At 51.3% G+C, this 16,314-nt stretch overlaps 19 non-coding genes across 19 annotated transcripts; 2 read left to right on the forward strand and 17 right to left on the reverse strand.

The window, feature by feature from the left end:
• Positions 1-763: 763 nt before the first annotated feature.
• Positions 764-836, reverse strand: Trnav-aac. The gene has a single exon. It is a non-coding gene; the product is annotated as a tRNA-Val (tRNA).
• A 158-nt stretch (positions 837-994) lies between these two features.
• Trnav-cac lies at positions 995-1,067 on the reverse strand. The gene has a single exon. It is a non-coding gene; the product is annotated as a tRNA-Val (tRNA).
• A 1,159-nt stretch (positions 1,068-2,226) lies between these two features.
• Trnav-aac lies at positions 2,227-2,299 on the reverse strand. Its single transcript has one exon. It is a non-coding gene; the product is annotated as a tRNA-Val (tRNA).
• Positions 2,300-2,457: 158 nt separating this feature from the next.
• On the reverse strand, positions 2,458-2,530 carry Trnav-cac. The gene has a single exon. It is a non-coding gene; the product is annotated as a tRNA-Val (tRNA).
• A 1,163-nt stretch (positions 2,531-3,693) lies between these two features.
• Positions 3,694-3,766, reverse strand: Trnav-aac. Its single transcript has one exon. It is a non-coding gene; the product is annotated as a tRNA-Val (tRNA).
• Positions 3,767-3,924: 158 nt separating this feature from the next.
• Trnav-cac lies at positions 3,925-3,997 on the reverse strand. The gene has a single exon. It is a non-coding gene; the product is annotated as a tRNA-Val (tRNA).
• A 379-nt stretch (positions 3,998-4,376) lies between these two features.
• On the forward strand, positions 4,377-4,450 carry Trnap-agg. The gene has a single exon. It is a non-coding gene; the product is annotated as a tRNA-Pro (tRNA).
• A 726-nt stretch (positions 4,451-5,176) lies between these two features.
• On the reverse strand, positions 5,177-5,249 carry Trnav-aac. Its single transcript has one exon. It is a non-coding gene; the product is annotated as a tRNA-Val (tRNA).
• Positions 5,250-5,407: 158 nt separating this feature from the next.
• Positions 5,408-5,480, reverse strand: Trnav-cac. Its single transcript has one exon. It is a non-coding gene; the product is annotated as a tRNA-Val (tRNA).
• Positions 5,481-5,859: 379 nt separating this feature from the next.
• Trnap-agg lies at positions 5,860-5,933 on the forward strand. The gene has a single exon. It is a non-coding gene; the product is annotated as a tRNA-Pro (tRNA).
• Positions 5,934-6,659: 726 nt separating this feature from the next.
• On the reverse strand, positions 6,660-6,732 carry Trnav-aac. The gene has a single exon. It is a non-coding gene; the product is annotated as a tRNA-Val (tRNA).
• A 158-nt stretch (positions 6,733-6,890) lies between these two features.
• On the reverse strand, positions 6,891-6,963 carry Trnav-cac. The gene has a single exon. It is a non-coding gene; the product is annotated as a tRNA-Val (tRNA).
• A 1,164-nt stretch (positions 6,964-8,127) lies between these two features.
• Positions 8,128-8,200, reverse strand: Trnav-aac. Its single transcript has one exon. It is a non-coding gene; the product is annotated as a tRNA-Val (tRNA).
• Positions 8,201-9,596: 1,396 nt separating this feature from the next.
• On the reverse strand, positions 9,597-9,669 carry Trnav-aac. The gene has a single exon. It is a non-coding gene; the product is annotated as a tRNA-Val (tRNA).
• A 1,395-nt stretch (positions 9,670-11,064) lies between these two features.
• Trnav-aac lies at positions 11,065-11,137 on the reverse strand. The gene has a single exon. It is a non-coding gene; the product is annotated as a tRNA-Val (tRNA).
• A 791-nt stretch (positions 11,138-11,928) lies between these two features.
• Trnav-cac lies at positions 11,929-12,001 on the reverse strand. The gene has a single exon. It is a non-coding gene; the product is annotated as a tRNA-Val (tRNA).
• Positions 12,002-13,167: 1,166 nt separating this feature from the next.
• Positions 13,168-13,240, reverse strand: Trnav-aac. Its single transcript has one exon. It is a non-coding gene; the product is annotated as a tRNA-Val (tRNA).
• Positions 13,241-15,498: 2,258 nt separating this feature from the next.
• Positions 15,499-15,571, reverse strand: Trnav-cac. The gene has a single exon. It is a non-coding gene; the product is annotated as a tRNA-Val (tRNA).
• A 644-nt stretch (positions 15,572-16,215) lies between these two features.
• Trnav-aac lies at positions 16,216-16,288 on the reverse strand. Its single transcript has one exon. It is a non-coding gene; the product is annotated as a tRNA-Val (tRNA).
• Positions 16,289-16,314: the final 26 nt, after the last annotated feature.

Below are 16,314 nucleotides of genomic sequence, written 5' to 3' on the forward strand. Positions count from 1 at the left end.
GTGCAGGAGGTCCCGGGTTCAAATCCCGGACGAGCCCTAGCGTTTTGTGCAAACTGATCGCACGTCAGTGGCTGAGTCAGCGCAAAAAGCTCGCCGTCAATATCAAATGAACTTCTTATTCGATGTGAGCAATTGACACTCTGGTCCGACGCGTTAAAAAAAAAAAATAAAAAAAAAAAAAGTGGCTAGGGTACCTGGCTCTCACCCAGGAGGCGCGGGTTCGATTCCCGTACCGGAAATGCGCATTTTGTTGCTCCTCTTATGCGACTTGGCCCGACTTAGCTCGACTGACGCTACGCTGACGCTTGCAGAAAACTACGTTAAGTACGATTCGTGGTAACAAGTGACGGCGAGAGCGATGCGACACCTGTCCACCTCTTATCGAGGCACCTAACTGTGGTCAACAAAGCTGGAGGACTGCAAGACATTGCCACGGGGGTTGAATGCAGCTAACCACACTGCTTAGTGTCCTAACAGTGGAGACAGGTTCAAAAAAAAAAAAAAAAAAAAAATGGGTATAATTCCTGCTTAGGGTGCAGGAGGTCCCGGGTTCAAATCCCAGACGAGCCAACGCGTTTGTGCAAACTGATCGCACGTCAGTGGCTGAGTCAGCGCAAAAAGCTCGCCGTCAATATCAAACGAATTTCTTATTCGACGTGAGCAATTGACACTCTGGTCCGACGCGTGAAGACGATTACGAAGGTTTCGGGTACAGGTGGTAGCAGATGCATGTTAGTAAGTCTTGCTTAAAGTGATGAAAAAGTGTTTCCGCCCGGGATCGAACCGGGGACCTTCTGCGTGTTAGGCAGACGTGATAACCGCTACACCACGGAAACTGCTTGTGTGCACCGTACTGCACAGACAACTTGTAGTGATGTTGCCATCGTAACTAAAAAATTCAATAAATGTGGTACTTGCAAAACGAAGGGACGTGCGGCAGATCCACACACGAAGTGGCTCATTGGAGGACAATACGACATAGGCAGGAAAATACTGTTCCCGCCCGGGATCGAACCGGGGACCTTCTGCGTGTGAAGCAGACGTGATAACCGCTACACTACGGAAACGACGGACACGACGAGTCCATCCTTTTTCACTCAAACTTGCCTCAGCCTTTCTATCGTCGGCGAATGCACACACGACAGATCTTTTGTCAGCCTGGAACCCATCACAGCCGAGGGCTCAAGAAGTCTTCGGGTGCTCGAGAGGGTGTCTGCCGTAGCACCCCTAACGAGATAGCGGCGTTTCGCGCAGTCGTTATTGCAAGTCATATCAGCAAAAGCAATCACTTTCTCACCAGCAAGCAGTGCGAGCCCAGCGGCAGCTCTACATGAAGGTACCGATAGCCCAGGAAGGCCGCCCCCATCCCGCCAGCGTACACGAGACTTCCAGGGCACCCTGGACGACATCGAGGGACTGGAATAATTGGCAATCACCGTGTCACAGCGCTCGTTGGTCTAGGAGTATGATTCCTGCTTAGGGTAAAGAGGGTCCCGGGTTCAAATCCCGGACGAGACCTAGCGTTTTGTGCAAACTTATCGCACGTCAGTGGCTGAGTCAGCGCAAAAAGCTCGCCGTCAATATCAAATGAACTTCTTATTCGATGTGAGCAATTGACACTCTGGTCCGACGCGTTAAAAAAAAAAAAAAAAAAAACAGTGGCAAGGGTACCTGGCTCTCACCCAGGAGGCGCGGGTTCGATTCCCGGTACCGAAATGCGCATTTTGTTGCTCCTCTTATGCGACTTGGCCCGACTTAGCTCGACTGACGCTTGCAGAAAGCTACGTTAAGTACGATTCGTAGTAACAAGTGACGGCGAGAGCGATGCGACACCTGTCCACCTCTTATCGAGGCACCTAACTGTGGTCAACAAAGCTGGAGGACTGCAAGACACTGCCACGGGGGTTGAATGCAGCTAACCACACTGCTTAGTGTCCTAACAGTGGAGACAGGTTCAAAAAAAAAAAAAAAAAAAATGGGTATAATTCCTGCTTAGGGTGCAGGAGGTCCCGGGTTCAAATCCCGGACGAGCCAACGCGTTTGTGCAAACTGATCGCACGTCAGTGGCTGAGTCAGCGCAAAAAGCTCGCCGTCAATATCAAACGAATTTCTTATTCGACGTGAGCAATTGACACTCTGGTCCGACGCGTGAAGGCGATACGAAGGTTTCGGGTACAGGTGGTAGCAGATGCATGTTAGTAAGTCTTGCTTAAAGTGATGAAAAAGTGTTTCCGCCCGGGATCGAACCGGGGACCTTCTGCGTGTTAGGCAGACGTGATAACCGCTACACCACGGAAACTGCTTGTGTGCACCGTACTGCACAGACAACTTGTAGTGATGTTGCCATCGTAACTAAAAAATTCAATAAATGTGGTACTTGCAAAACGAAGGGACGTGCGGCAGATCCACACACGAAGTGGCTCATTGGAGGACAATACGACATAGGCAGGAAAATACTGTTCCCGCCCGGGATCGAACCGGGGACCTTCTGCGTGTGAAGCAGACGTGATAACCGCTACACTACGGAAACGACGGACACGACGAGTCCATCCTTTTTCACTCAAACTTGCCTCAGCCTTTCTATCGTCGGCGAATGCACACACGACAGAACTTTTGTCAGCCTGGAACCCATCACAGCCGAGGGCTCAAGAAGTCTTCGGGGTGCTCGAGAGGGTGTCTGCCGTAGCACCCCTAACGAGATAGCGGCGTTTCGCGCAGTCGTTATTGCGAGTCATATCAGCAAAGCAATCACTTTCTCAGCAGCAAGCAGTGCGAGCCCAGCGGCAGCTCTACATGAAGGTACCGACAGCCCTGGAAGGCCGCCCCATCCCGCCAGGGTACACGAGACTTCCAGGGCACCCTGGACGACATCGAGGGACTGGAATAATTGGCAATCACCGTGTCACAGCGCTCGTTGGTCTAGGCGTATGATTCCTGCTTAGGGTGCAGGAGGTCCCGGGTTCAAATCCCGGACAAGCCCTAGCGTTTTGTGCAAACTGATCGCACGTCAGTGGCTGAGTCAGCGCAAAAAGCTCGCCGTCAATATCAAATGAACTTCTTATTCGATGTGAGCAATTGACACTCTGGTCCGACGCGTTAAAAAAAAAAATAAAAAAAAAAAGTGGCTAGGGTACCTGGCTCTCACCCAGGAGGCGCGGGTTCGATTCCCGGTACCGGAAATGCGCATTTTGTTGCTCCTCTTATGCGACTTGGCCCGACTTAGCTCGACTGACGCTTGCAGAAAACTACGTTAAGTACGATTCGTGGTAACAAGTGACGGCGAGAGCGATGCGACACCTGTCCACCTCTTATCGAGGCACCTAACTGTGGTCAACAAAGCTGGAGGACTGCAAGACATTGCCACGGGGGTTGAATGCAGCTAACCACACTGCTTAGTGTCCTAACAGTGGAGACAGGTTCAAAAAAAAAAAAAAAAAAAAATGGGTATAATTCCTGCTTAGGGTGCAGGAGGTCCCGGGTTCAAATCCCAGACGAGCCAACGCGTTTTGTGCAAACTGATCGCACGTCAGTGGCTGAGTCAGCGCAAAAAGCTCGCCGTCAATATCAAACGAATTTCTTATTCGACGTGAGCAATTGACACTCTGGTCCGACGCGTGAAGACGATTACGAAGGTTTCGGGTACAGGTGGTAGCAGATGCATGTTAGTAAGTCTTGCTTAAAGTGATGAAAAAGTGTTTCCGCCCGGGATCGAACCGGGGACCTTCTGCGTGTTAGGCAGACGTGATAACCGCTACACCACGGAAACTGCTTGTGTGCACCGTACTGCACAGACAACTTGTAGTGATGTTGCCATCGTAACTAAAAAATTCAATAAATGTGGTACTTGCAAAACGAAGGGACGTGCGGCAGATCCACACACGAAGTGGCTCATTGGAGGACAATACGACATAGGCAGGAAAATACTGTTCCCGCCCGGGATCGAACCGGGGACCTTCTGCGTGTGAAGCAGACGTGATAACCGCTACACTACGGAAACGACGGACACGACGAGTCCATCCTTTTTCACTCAAACTTGCCTCAGCCTTTCTATCGTCGGCGAATGCACACACGACAGATCTTTTGTCAGCCTGGAACCCATCACAGCCGAGGGCTCAAGAAGTCTTCGGGGTGCTCGAGAGGGTGTCTGCCGTAGCACCCCTAACGAGATAGCGGCGTTTCGCGCAGTCGTTATTGCGAGTCATATCAGCAAAGCAATCACTTTCTCAGCAGCAAGCAGTGCGAGCCCAGCGGCAGCTCTACATGAAGGTACCGACAGCCCAGGAAGGCCGCCCCCATCCCGCCAGCGTACACGAGACTTCCAGGGCACCCTGGACGACATCGAGGGATTGGAATAATTGGCAATCACCGTGTCACAGCGCTCGTTGGTCTAGGGGTATGATTCCTGCTTAGGGTGCAGGAGGTCCCGGGTTCAAATCCCGGACGAGCCCTAGCGTTTTGTGCAAACTGATCGCACGTCAGTGGCTGAGTCAGCGCAAAAAGCTCGCCGTCAATATCAAATGAACTTCTTATTCGATGTGAGCAATTGACACTCTGGTCCGACGCGTTAAAAAAAAAAAAATAAAAAAAAAAAAAGTGGCTAGGGTACCTGGCTCTCACCCAGGAGGCGCGGGTTCGATTCCCGGTACCGGAAATGCGCATTTTGTTGCTCCTCTTATGCGACTTGGCCCGACTTAGCTCGACTGACGCTACGCTGACGCTTGCAGAAAACTACGTTAAGTACGATTCGTGGTAACAAGTGACGGCGAGAGCGATGCGACACCTGTCCACCTCTTATCGAGGCACCTAACTGTGGTCAACAAAGCTGGAGGACTGCAAGACATTGCCACGGGGGTTGAATGCAGCTAACCACACTGCTTAGTGTCCTAACAGTGGAGACAGGTTCAAAAAAAAAAAAAAAAAAAAATGGGTATAATTCCTGCTTAGGGTGCAGGAGGTCCCGGGTTCAAATCCCAGACGAGCCAACGCGTTTTGTGCAAACTGATCGCACGTCAGTGGCTGAGTCAGCGCAAAAAGCTCGCCGTCAATATCAAACGAATTTCTTATTCGACGTGAGCAATTGACACTCTGGTCCGACGCGTGAAGACGATTACGAAGGTTTCGGGTACAGGTGGTAGCAGATGCATGTTAGTAAGTCTTGCTTAAAGTGATGAAAAAGTGTTTCCGCCCGGGATCGAACCGGGGACCTTCTGCGTGTTAGGCAGACGTGATAACCGCTACACCACGGAAACTGCTTGTGTGCACCGTACTGCACAGACAACTTGTAGTGATGTTGCCATCGTAACTAAAAAATTCAATAAATGTGGTACTTGCAAAACGAAGGGACGTGCGGCAGATCCACACACGAAGTGGCTCATTGGAGGACAATACGACATAGGCAGGAAAATACTGTTCCCGCCCGGGATCGAACCGGGGACCTTCTGCGTGTGAAGCAGACGTGATAACCGCTACACTACGGAAACGACGGACACGACGAGTCCATCCTTTTTCACTCAAACTTGCCTCAGCCTTTCTATCGTCGGCGAATGCACACACGACAGATCTTTTGTCAGCCTGGAACCCATCACAGCCGAGGGCTCAAGAAGTCTTCGGGGTGCTCGAGAGGGTGTCTGCCGTAGCACCCCTAACGAGATAGCGGCGTTTCGCGCAGTCGTTATTGCGAGTCATATCAGCAAAGCAATCACTTTCTCAGCAGCAAGCAGTGCGAGCCCAGCGGCAGCTCTACATGAAGGTACCGACAGCCCAGGAAGGCCGCCCCCATCCCGCCAGCGTACACGAGACTTCCAGGGCACCCTGGACGACATCGAGGGATTGGAATAATTGGCAATCACCGTGTCACAGCGCTCGTTGGTCTAGGGGTATGATTCCTGCTTAGGGTGCAGGAGGTCCCGGGTTCAAATCCCGGACGAGCCCTAGCGTTTTGTGCAAACTGATCGCACGTCAGTGGCTGAGTCAGCGCAAAAAGCTCGCCGTCAATATCAAATGAACTTCTTATTCGATGTGAGCAATTGACACTCTGGTCCGACGCGTTAAAAAAAAAAAATAAAAAAAAAAAAAGTGGCTAGGGTACCTGGCTCTCACCCAGGAGGCGCGGGTTCGATTCCCGGTACCGGAAATGCGCATTTTGTTGCTCCTCTTATGCGACTTGGCCCGACTTAGCTCGACTGACGCTACGCTGACGCTTGCAGAAAACTACGTTAAGTACGATTCGTGGTAACAAGTGACGGCGAGAGCGATGCGACACCTGTCCACCTCTTATCGAGGCACCTAACTGTGGTCAACAAAGCTGGAGGACTGCAAGACATTGCCACGGGGGTTGAATGCAGCTAACCACACTGCTTAGTGTCCTAACAGTGGAGACAGGTTCAAAAAAAAAAAAAAAAAAAAAATGGGTATAATTCCTGCTTAGGGTGCAGGAGGTCCCGGGTTCAAATCCCAGACGAGCCAACGCGTTTTGTGCAAACTGATCGCACGTCAGTGGCTGAGTCAGCGCAAAAAGCTCGCCGTCAATATCAAACGAATTTCTTATTCGACGTGAGCAATTGACACTCTGGTCCGACGCGTGAAGACGATTACGAAGGTTTCGGGTACAGGTGGTAGCAGATGCATGTTAGTAAGTCTTGCTTAAAGTGATGAAAAAGTGTTTCCGCCCGGGATCGAACCGGGGACCTTCTGCGTGTTAGGCAGACGTGATAACCGCTACACCACGGAAACTGCTTGTGTGCACCGTACTGCACAGACAACTTGTAGTGATGTTGCCATCGTAACTAAAAAATTCAATAAATGTGGTACTTGCAAAACGAAGGGACGTGCGGCAGATCCACACACGAAGTGGCTCATTGGAGGACAATACGACATAGGCAGGAAAATACTGTTCCCGCCCGGGATCGAACCGGGGACCTTCTGCGTGTGAAGCAGACGTGATAACCGCTACACTACGGAAACGACGGACACGACGAGTCCATCCTTTTTCACTCAAACTTGCCTCAGCCTTTCTATCGTCGGCGAATGCACACACGACAGATCTTTTGTCAGCCTGGAACCCATCACAGCCGAGGGCTCAAGAAGTCTTCGGGGTGCTCGAGAGGGTGTCTGCCGTAGCACCCCTAACGAGATAGCGGCGTTTCGCGCAGTCGTTATTGCAAGTCATATCAGCAAAAGCAATCACTTTCTCACCAGCAAGCAGTGCGAGCCCAGCGGCAGCTCTACATGAAGGTACCGATAGCCCAGGAAGGCCGCCCCCATCCCGCCAGCGTACACGAGACTTCCAGGGCACCCTGGACGACATCGAGGGACTGGAATAATTGGCAATCACCGTGTCACAGCGCTCGTTGGTCTAGGAGTATGATTCCTGCTTAGGGTAAAGGAGGTCCCGGGTTCAAATCCCGGACGAGACCTAGCGTTTTGTGCAAACTTATCGCACGTCAGTGGCTGAGTCAGCGCAAAAAGCTCGCCGTCAATATCAAATGAACTTCTTATTCGATGTGAGCAATTGACACTCTGGTCCGACGCGTTAAAAAAAAAAAAAAAAAAAACAGTGGCAAGGGTACCTGGCTCTCACCCAGGAGGCGCGGGTTCGATTCCCGGTACCGGAAATGCGCATTTTGTTGCTCCTCTTATGCGACTTGGCCCGACTTAGCTCGACTGACGCTTGCAGAAAGCTACGTTAAGTACGATTCGTAGTAACAAGTGACGGCGAGAGCGATGCGACACCTGTCCACCTCTTATCGAGGCACCTAACTGTGGTCAACAAAGCTGGAGGACTGCAAGACACTGCCACGGGGGTTGAATGCAGCTAACCACACTGCTTAGTGTCCTAACAGTGGAGACAGGTTCAAAAAAAAAAAAAAAAAAAAATGGGTATAATTCCTGCTTAGGGTGCAGGAGGTCCCGGGTTCAAATCCCGGACGAGCCAACGCGTTTTGTGCAAACTGATCGCACGTCAGTGGCTGAGTCAGCGCAAAAAGCTCGCCGTCAATATCAAACGAATTTCTTATTCGACGTGAGCAATTGACACTCTGGTCCGACGCGTGAAGGCGATTACGAAGGTTTCGGGTACAGGTGGTAGCAGATGCATGTTAGTAAGTCTTGCTTAAAGTGATGAAAAAGTGTTTCCGCCCGGGATCGAACCGGAGACCTTCTGCGTGTTAGGCAGACGTGATAACCGCTACACCACGGAAACTGCTTGTGTGCACCGTCCTTCACAGACAACTTGTAGTGATGTTGCCATCGTAACTAAAAAATTCAATAAATGTGGTACTTGCAAAACGAAGGGACGTGCGGCAGATCCACACACGAAGTGGCTCATTGGAGGACAATACGACATAGGCAGGAAAATACTGTTCCCACCCGGGATCGAACTGGGGACCTTCTGCGTGTGAAGCAGACGTGATAAACGCCACACTACGGAAACGACGGACCCTACAATCCATCCTTGTTCATTCAAACTTGCCTCAGCCATTCTCTCGTCGGCGAATGCACACACGGCAGTTCTTTTTTCAGCCTGGAACCCATCACAGCCGAGGGCTCAAGAAGTCTTCGGGGTGCTCGAGAGGGTGTCTGCCGTAGCACCCCTAACGAGATAGCGGCGTTTCGCGCAGTCGTTATTGCAAGTCATATCAGCAAAAGCAATCACTTTCTCAGCAGCAAGCAGTGCGAGCCCAGCGGCAGCTCTACATGAAGGTACCGATAGCCCAGGAAGGCCGCCCCCATCCCGCCAGCGTACACGAGACTTCCAGGGCACCCTGGACGACATCGAGGGACTGGAATAATTGGCAATCACCGTGTCACAGCGCTCGTTGGTCTAGGAGTATGATTCCTGCTTAGGGTAAAGGAGGTCCCGGGTTCAAATCCCGGACGAGCCCTAGCGTTTTGTGCAAACTGATCGCACGTCAGTGGCTGAGTCAGCGCAAAAAGCTCGCCGTCAATATCAAATGAACTTCTTATTCGATGTGAGCAATTGACACTCTGGTCCGACGCGTTAAAAAAAAAAAAAAAAAAAAAAAGTGGCTAGGGTACCTGGCTCTCACCCAGGAGGCGCGGGTTCGATTCCCGGTACCGGAAATGCGCATTTTGTTGCTCCTCTTATGCGACTTGGCCCGACTTAGCTCGACTGACGCTTGCAGAAAGCTACGTTAAGTACGATTCGTAGTAACAAGTGACGGCGAGAGCGATGCGACACCTGTCCACCTCTTATCGAGGCACCTAACTGTGGTCAACAAAGCTGGAGGACTGCAAGACACTGCCACGGGGGTTGAATGCAGCTAACCACACTGCTTAGTGTCCTAACAGTGGAGACAGGTTCAAAAAAAAAAAAAAAAAAAAAATGGGTATAATTCCTGCTTAGGGTGCAGGAGGTCCCGGGTTCAAATCCCGGACGAGCCAACGCGTTTTGTGCAAACTGATCGCACGTCAGTGGCTGAGTCAGCGCAAAAAGCTCGCCGTCAATATCAAACGAATTTCTTATTCGACGTGAGCAATTGACACTCTGGTCCGACGCGTGAAGGCGATTACGAAGGTTTCGGGTACAGGTGGTAGCAGATGCATGTTAGTAAGTCTTGCTTAAAGTGATGAAAAAGTGTTTCCGCCCGGGATCGAACCGGAGACCTTCTGCGTGTTAGGCAGACGTGATAACCGCTACACCACGGAAACTGCTTGTGTGCACCGTCCTTCACAGACAACTTGTAGTGATGTTGCCATCGTAACTAAAAAATTCAATAAATGTGGTACTTGCAAAACGAAGGGACGTGCGGCAGATCCACACACGAAGTGGCTCATTGGAGGACAATACGACATAGGCAGGAAAATACTGTTCCCACCCGGGATCGAACTGGGGACCTTCTGCGTGTGAAGCAGACGTGATAAACGCCACACTACGGAAACGACGGACCCTACAATCCATCCTTGTTCATTCAAACTTGCCTCAGCCATTCTCTCGTCGGCGAATGCACACACGGCAGTTCTTTTTTCAGCCTGGAACCCATCACAGCCGAGGGCTCAAGAAGTCTTCGGGGTGCTCGAGAGGGTGTCTGCCGTAGCACCCCTAACGAGATAGCGGCGTTTCGCGCAGTCGTTATTGCAAGTCATATCAGCAAAAGCAATCACTTTCTCAGCAGCAAGCAGTGCGAGCCCAGCGGCAGCTCTACATGAAGGTACCGATAGCCCAGGAAGGCCGCCCCCATCCCGCCAGCGTACACGAGACTTCCAGGGCACCCTGGACGACATCGAGGGACTGGAATAATTGGCAATCACCGTGTCACAGCGCTCGTTGGTCTAGGAGTATGATTCCTGCTTAGGGTAAAGGAGGTCCCGGGTTCAAATCCCGGACGAGCCCTAGCGTTTTGTGCAAACTGATCGCACGTCAGTGGCTGAGTCAGCGCAAAAAGCTCGCCGTCAATATCAAATGAACTTCTTATTCGATGTGAGCAATTGACACTCTGGTCCGACGCGTTAAAAAAAAAAAAAAAAAAAAAAAGTGGCTAGGGTACCTGGCGCTCACCCAGGAGGCGCGGGTTCGATTCCCGGTACCGGAAATGCGCATTTTGTTGCTCCTCTTATGCGACTTGGCCCGACTTAGCTCGACTGACGCTTGCAGAAAGCTACGTTAAGTACGATTCGTAGTAACAAGTGACGGCGAGAGCGATGCGACACCTGTCCACCTCTTATCGAGGCACCTAACTGTGGTCAACAAAGCTGGAGGACTGCAAGACATTGCCACGGGGGTTGAATGCAGCTAACCACACTGCTTAGTGTCCTAACAGTGGAGACAGGTTCAAAAAAAAAAAAAAAAAAAAATGGGTATAATTCCTGCTTAGGGTGCAGGAGGTCCCGGGTTCAAATCCCGGACGAGCCAACGCGTTTTGTGCAAACTGATCGCACGTCAGTGGCTGAGTCAGCGCAAAAAGCTCGCCGTCAATATCAAACGAATTTCTTATTCGACGTGAGCAATTGACACTCTGGTCCGACGCGTGAAGGCGATTACGAAGGTTTCGGGTACAGGTGGTAGCAGATGCATGTTAGTAAGTCTTGCTTAAAGTGATGAAAAAGTGTTTCCGCCCGGGATCGAACCGGAGACCTTCTGCGTGTTAGGCAGACGTGATAACCGCTACACCACGGAAACTGCTTGTGTGCACCGTCCTTCACAGACAACTTGTAGTGATGTTGCCATCGTAACTAAAAAATTCAATAAATGTGGTACTTGCAAAACGAAGGGACGTGCGGCAGATCCACACACGAAGTGGCTCATTGGAGGACAATACGACATAGGCAGGAAAATACTGTTCCCGCCCGGGATCGAACTGGGGACCATCTGCGTGTGAAGCAGACGTGACAAACGCCACACTACGGAAACGACGGACCCTACGAGTCCATCCTTGTTCACTCAAACTTGCCTCAGCCTTTCTCTCGTCGGCGAATGCACACACGGCAGTTCTTTTGTCAGCCTGGAACCCATCACAGCCGAGGGCTCAAGAAGTCTTCGGGGTGCTCGAGAGGGTGTCTGCCGTAGCACCCCTAACGAGATAGCGGCGTTTCGCGCAGTCGTTATTGCAAGTCATATCAGCAAAAGCAATCACTTTCTCAGCAGCAGGCAGTGCGATCCCAGCGGCAGCTCTACATGAAGGTACCGATAGCCCAGGAGCAGATGCATGTTAGTAAGTCTTGCTTAAAGTGATGAAAAAGTGTTTCCGCCCGGGATCGAACCGGGCACCTTCTGCGTGTTACACAGACGTGATAACCGCTACAGCACGGAAACTGCTTGTGTGCACCGTACTGCACAGACAACTTGTAGTGATGTTGCCATCGTAACTAAAAAATTCAATAAATGTGGTACTTGCAAAACGAAGGGACGTGCGGCAGATCCACACACGAAGTGGCTCATTGGAGGACAATACGACATAGGCAGGAAAATACTGTTCCCGCCCGGGATCGAACCGGGGACCTTCTGCGTGTGAAGCAGACGTGATAACCGCTACACTACGGAAACGACGGACACGACGAGTCCATCCTTTTTCACTCAAACTTGCCTCAGCCTTTCTATCGTCGGCGAATGCACACACGACAGAACTTTTGTCAGCCTGGAACCCATCACAGCCGAGGGCTCAAGAAGTCTTCGGGGTGCTCGAGAGGGTGTCTGCCGTAGCACCCCTAACGAGATAGCGGCGTTTCGCGCAGTCGTTATTGCAAGTCATATCAGCAAAAGCAATCACTTTCTCAGCAGCAAGCAGTGCGAGCCCAGCGGCAGCTCTACATGAAGGTACCGATAGCCCAGGAAGGCCGCCCCCATCCCGCCAGCGTACACGAGACTTCCAGGGCACCCTGGACGACATCGAGGGACTGGAATAATTGGCAATCACCGTGTCACAGCGCTCGTTGGTCTAGGAGTATGATTCCTGCTTAGGGTAAAGGAGGTCCCGGGTTCAAATCCCGGACGAGACCTAGCGTTTTGTGCAAACTTATCGCACGTCAGTGGCTGAGTCAGCGCAAAAAGCTCGCCGTCAATATCAAATGAACTTCTTATTCGATGTGAGCAATTGACACTCTGGTCCGACGCGTTAAAAAAAAAAAAAAAAAAAAACAGTGGCTAGGGTACCTGGCTCTCACCCAGGAGGCGCGGGTTCGATTCCCGGTACCGGAAATGCGCATTTTGTTGCTCCTCTTATGCGACTTGGCCCGACTTAGCTCGACTGACGCTTGCAGAAAGCTACGTTAAGTACGATTCGTAGTAACAAGTGACGGCGAGAGCGATGCGACACCTGTCCACCTCTTATCGAGGCACCTAACTGTGGTCAACAAAGCTGGAGGACTGCAAGACACTGCCACGGGGGTTGAATGCAGCTAACCACACTGCTTAGTGTCCTAACAGTGGAGACAGGTTCAAAAAAAAAAAAAAAAAAAAAATGGGTATAATTCCTGCTTAGGGTGCAGGAGGTCCCGGGTTCAAATCCCGGACGAGCCAACGCGTTTTGTGCAAACTGATCGCACGTCAGTGGCTGAGTCAGCGCAAAAAGCTCGCCGTCAATATCAAACGAATTTCTTATTCGACGTGAGCAATTGACACTCTGGTCCGACGCGTGAAGGCGATTACGAAGGTTTCGGGTACAGGTGGTAGCAGATGCATGTTAGTAAGTCTTGCTTAAAGTGATGAAAAAGTGTTTCCGCCCGGGATCGAACCGGAGACCTTCTGCGTGTTAGGCAGACGTGATAACCGCTACACCACGGAAACTGCTTGTGTGCACCGTCCTTCACAGACAACTTGTAGTGATGTTGCCATCGTAACTAAAAAATTCAATAAATGTGGTACTTGCAAAACGAAGGGACGTGCGGCAGATCCACACACGAAGTGGCTCATTGGAGGACAATACGACATAGGCAGGAAAATACTGTTCCCACCCGGGATCGAACTGGGGACCTTCTGCGTGTGAAGCAGACGTGATAAACGCCACACTACGGAAACGACGGACCCTACAATCCATCCTTGTTCATTCAAACTTGCCTCAGCCATTCTCTCGTCGGCGAATGCACACACGGCAGTTCTTTTTTCAGCCTGGAACCCATCACAGCCGAGGGCTCAAGAAGTCTTCGGGGTGCTCGAGAGGGTGTCTGCCGTAGCACCCCTAACGAGATAGCGGCGTTTCGCGCAGTCGTTATTGCAAGTCATATCAGCAAAAGCAATCACTTTCTCAGCAGCAAGCAGTGCGAGCCCAGCGGCAGCTCTACATGAAGGTACCGATAGCCCAGGAAGGCCGCCCCCATCCCGCCAGCGTACACGAGACTTCCAGGGCACCCTGGACGACATCGAGGGACTGGAATAATTGGCAATCACCGTGTCACAGCGCTCGTTGGTCTAGGAGTATGATTCCTGCTTAGGGTAAAGGAGGTCCCGGGTTCAAATCCCGGACGAGCCCTAGCGTTTTGTGCAAACTGATCGCACGTCAGTGGCTGAGTCAGCGCAAAAAGCTCGCCGTCAATATCAAATGAACTTCTTATTCGATGTGAGCAATTGACACCCTGGTCCGACGCGTTAAAAAAAAAAAAAAAAAAAAAAGTGGCTAGGGTACCTGGCTCTCACCCAGGAGGCGCGGGTTCGATTCCCGGTACCGGAAATGCGCATTTTGTTGCTCCTCTTATGCGACTTGGCCCGACTTAGCTCGACTGACGCTTGCAGAAAGCTACGTTAAGTACGATTCGTAGTAACAAGTGACGGCGAGAGCGATGCGACACCTGTCCACCTCTTATCGAGGCACCTAACTGTGGTCAACAAAGCTGGAGGACTGCAAGACATTGCCACGGGGGTTGAATGCAGCTAACCACACTGCTTAGTGTCCTAACAGTGGAGACAGGTTCAAAAAAAAAAAAAAAAAAAAATGGGTATAATTCCTGCTTAGGGTGCAGGAGGTCCCGGGTTCAAATCCCGGACGAGCCAACGCGTTTTGTGCAAACTGATCGCACGTCAGTGGCTGAGTCAGCGCAAAAAGCTCGCCGTCAATATCAAACGAATTTCTTATTCGACGTGAGCAATTGACACTCTGGTCCGACGCGTGAAGGCGATTACGAAGGTTTCGGGTACAGGTGGTAGCAGATGCATGTTAGTAAGTCTTGCTTAAAGTGATGAAAAAGTGTTTCCGCCCGGGATCGAACCGGAGACCTTCTGCGTGTTACACAGACGTGATAACCGCTACAGCACGGAAACTGCTTGTGTGCACCGTACTGCACAGACAACTTGTAGTGATATTGCCATCGTAACTAAAAAATTCAATAAATGTGGTACTTGCAAAACGAAGGGACGTGCGGCAGATCCACACACGAAGTGGCTCATTGGAGGACAATACGACATAGGCAGGAAAATACTGTTCCCGCCCGGGATCGAACTGGGGACCATCTGCGTGTGAAGCAGACGTGACAAACGCCACACTACGGAAACGACGGACCCTACGAGTCCATCCTTGTTCACTCAAACTTGCCTCAGCCTTTCTCTCGTCGGCGAATGCACACACGGCAGTTCTTTTGTCAGCCTGGAACCCATCACAGCCGAGGGCTCAAGAAGTCTTCGGGGTGCTCGAGAGGGTGTCTGCCGTAGCACCCCTAACGAGATAGCGGCGTTTCGCGCAGTCGTTATTGCAAGTCATATCAGCAAAAGCAATCACTTTCTCAGCAGCAGGCAGTGCGATCCCAGCGGCAGCTCTACATGAAGGTACCGATAGCCCAGGAGCAGATGCATGTTAGTAAGTCTTGCTTAAAGTGATGAAAAAGTGTTTCCGCCCGGGATCGAACCGGGCACCTTCTGCGTGTTACACAGACGTGATAACCGCTACAGCACGGAAACTGCTTGTGTGCACCGTACTGCACAGACAACTTGTAGTGATGTTGCCATCGTAACTAAAAAATTCAATAAATGTGGTACTTGCAAAACGAAGGGACGTGCGGCAGATCCACACACGAAGTGGCTCATTGGAGGACAATACGACATAGGCAGGAAAATACTGTTCCCGCCCGGGATCGAACCGGGGACCTTCTGCGTGTGAAGCAGACGTGATAACCGCTACACTACGGAAACGACGGACACGACGAGTCCATCCTTTTTCACTCAAACTTGCCTCAGCCTTTCTATCGTCGGCGAATGCACACACGACAGAACTTTTGTCAGCCTGGAACCCATCACAGCCGAGGGCTCAAGAAGTCTTCGGGGTGCTCGAGAGGGTGTCTGCCGTAGCACCCCTAACGAGATAGCGGCGTTTCGCGCAGTCGTTATTGCGAGTCATATCAGCAAAGCAATCACTTTCTCAGCAGCAAGCAGTGCGAGCCCAGCGGCAGCTCTACATGAAGGTACCGACAGCCCAGGAAGGCCGCCCCATCCCGCGAGGGTACACGAGACTTCCAGGGCACCCTGGACGACATCGAGGGACTGGAATAATTGGCAATCACCGTGTGACAGCGCTCGTTGGTCTAGGCGTATGATTCCTGCTTAGGGTGCAGGAGGTCCCGGGTTCAAATCCCGGACGAGCCCTAACGTTTTGTGCAAACTGATCGCACGTCAGTGGCTGAGTCAGCGCAAAAAGCTCGCCGTCAATATCAAACGAATTTCTTATTCGACGTGAGCAATTGACACTCTGGTCCGACGCGTGAAGGCGATTACGAAGGTTTCGGGTACAGGTGGTAGCAGATGCATGTTAGTAAGTCTTGCTTAAAGTGATGAAAAAGTGTTTCCGCCCGGGATCGAACCGGGGACCTTCTGCGTGTTAGGCAGACGTGATAACCGCTACACCACGGAAACTGCTTGTGTGCACCGTACTGCACAGA

Source organism: Schistocerca piceifrons, unplaced genomic scaffold (assembly GCF_021461385.2).
Source record: "Schistocerca piceifrons isolate TAMUIC-IGC-003096 unplaced genomic scaffold, iqSchPice1.1 HiC_scaffold_459, whole genome shotgun sequence".
Lineage (NCBI taxonomy): Eukaryota > Metazoa > Arthropoda > Insecta > Orthoptera > Acrididae > Schistocerca > Schistocerca piceifrons.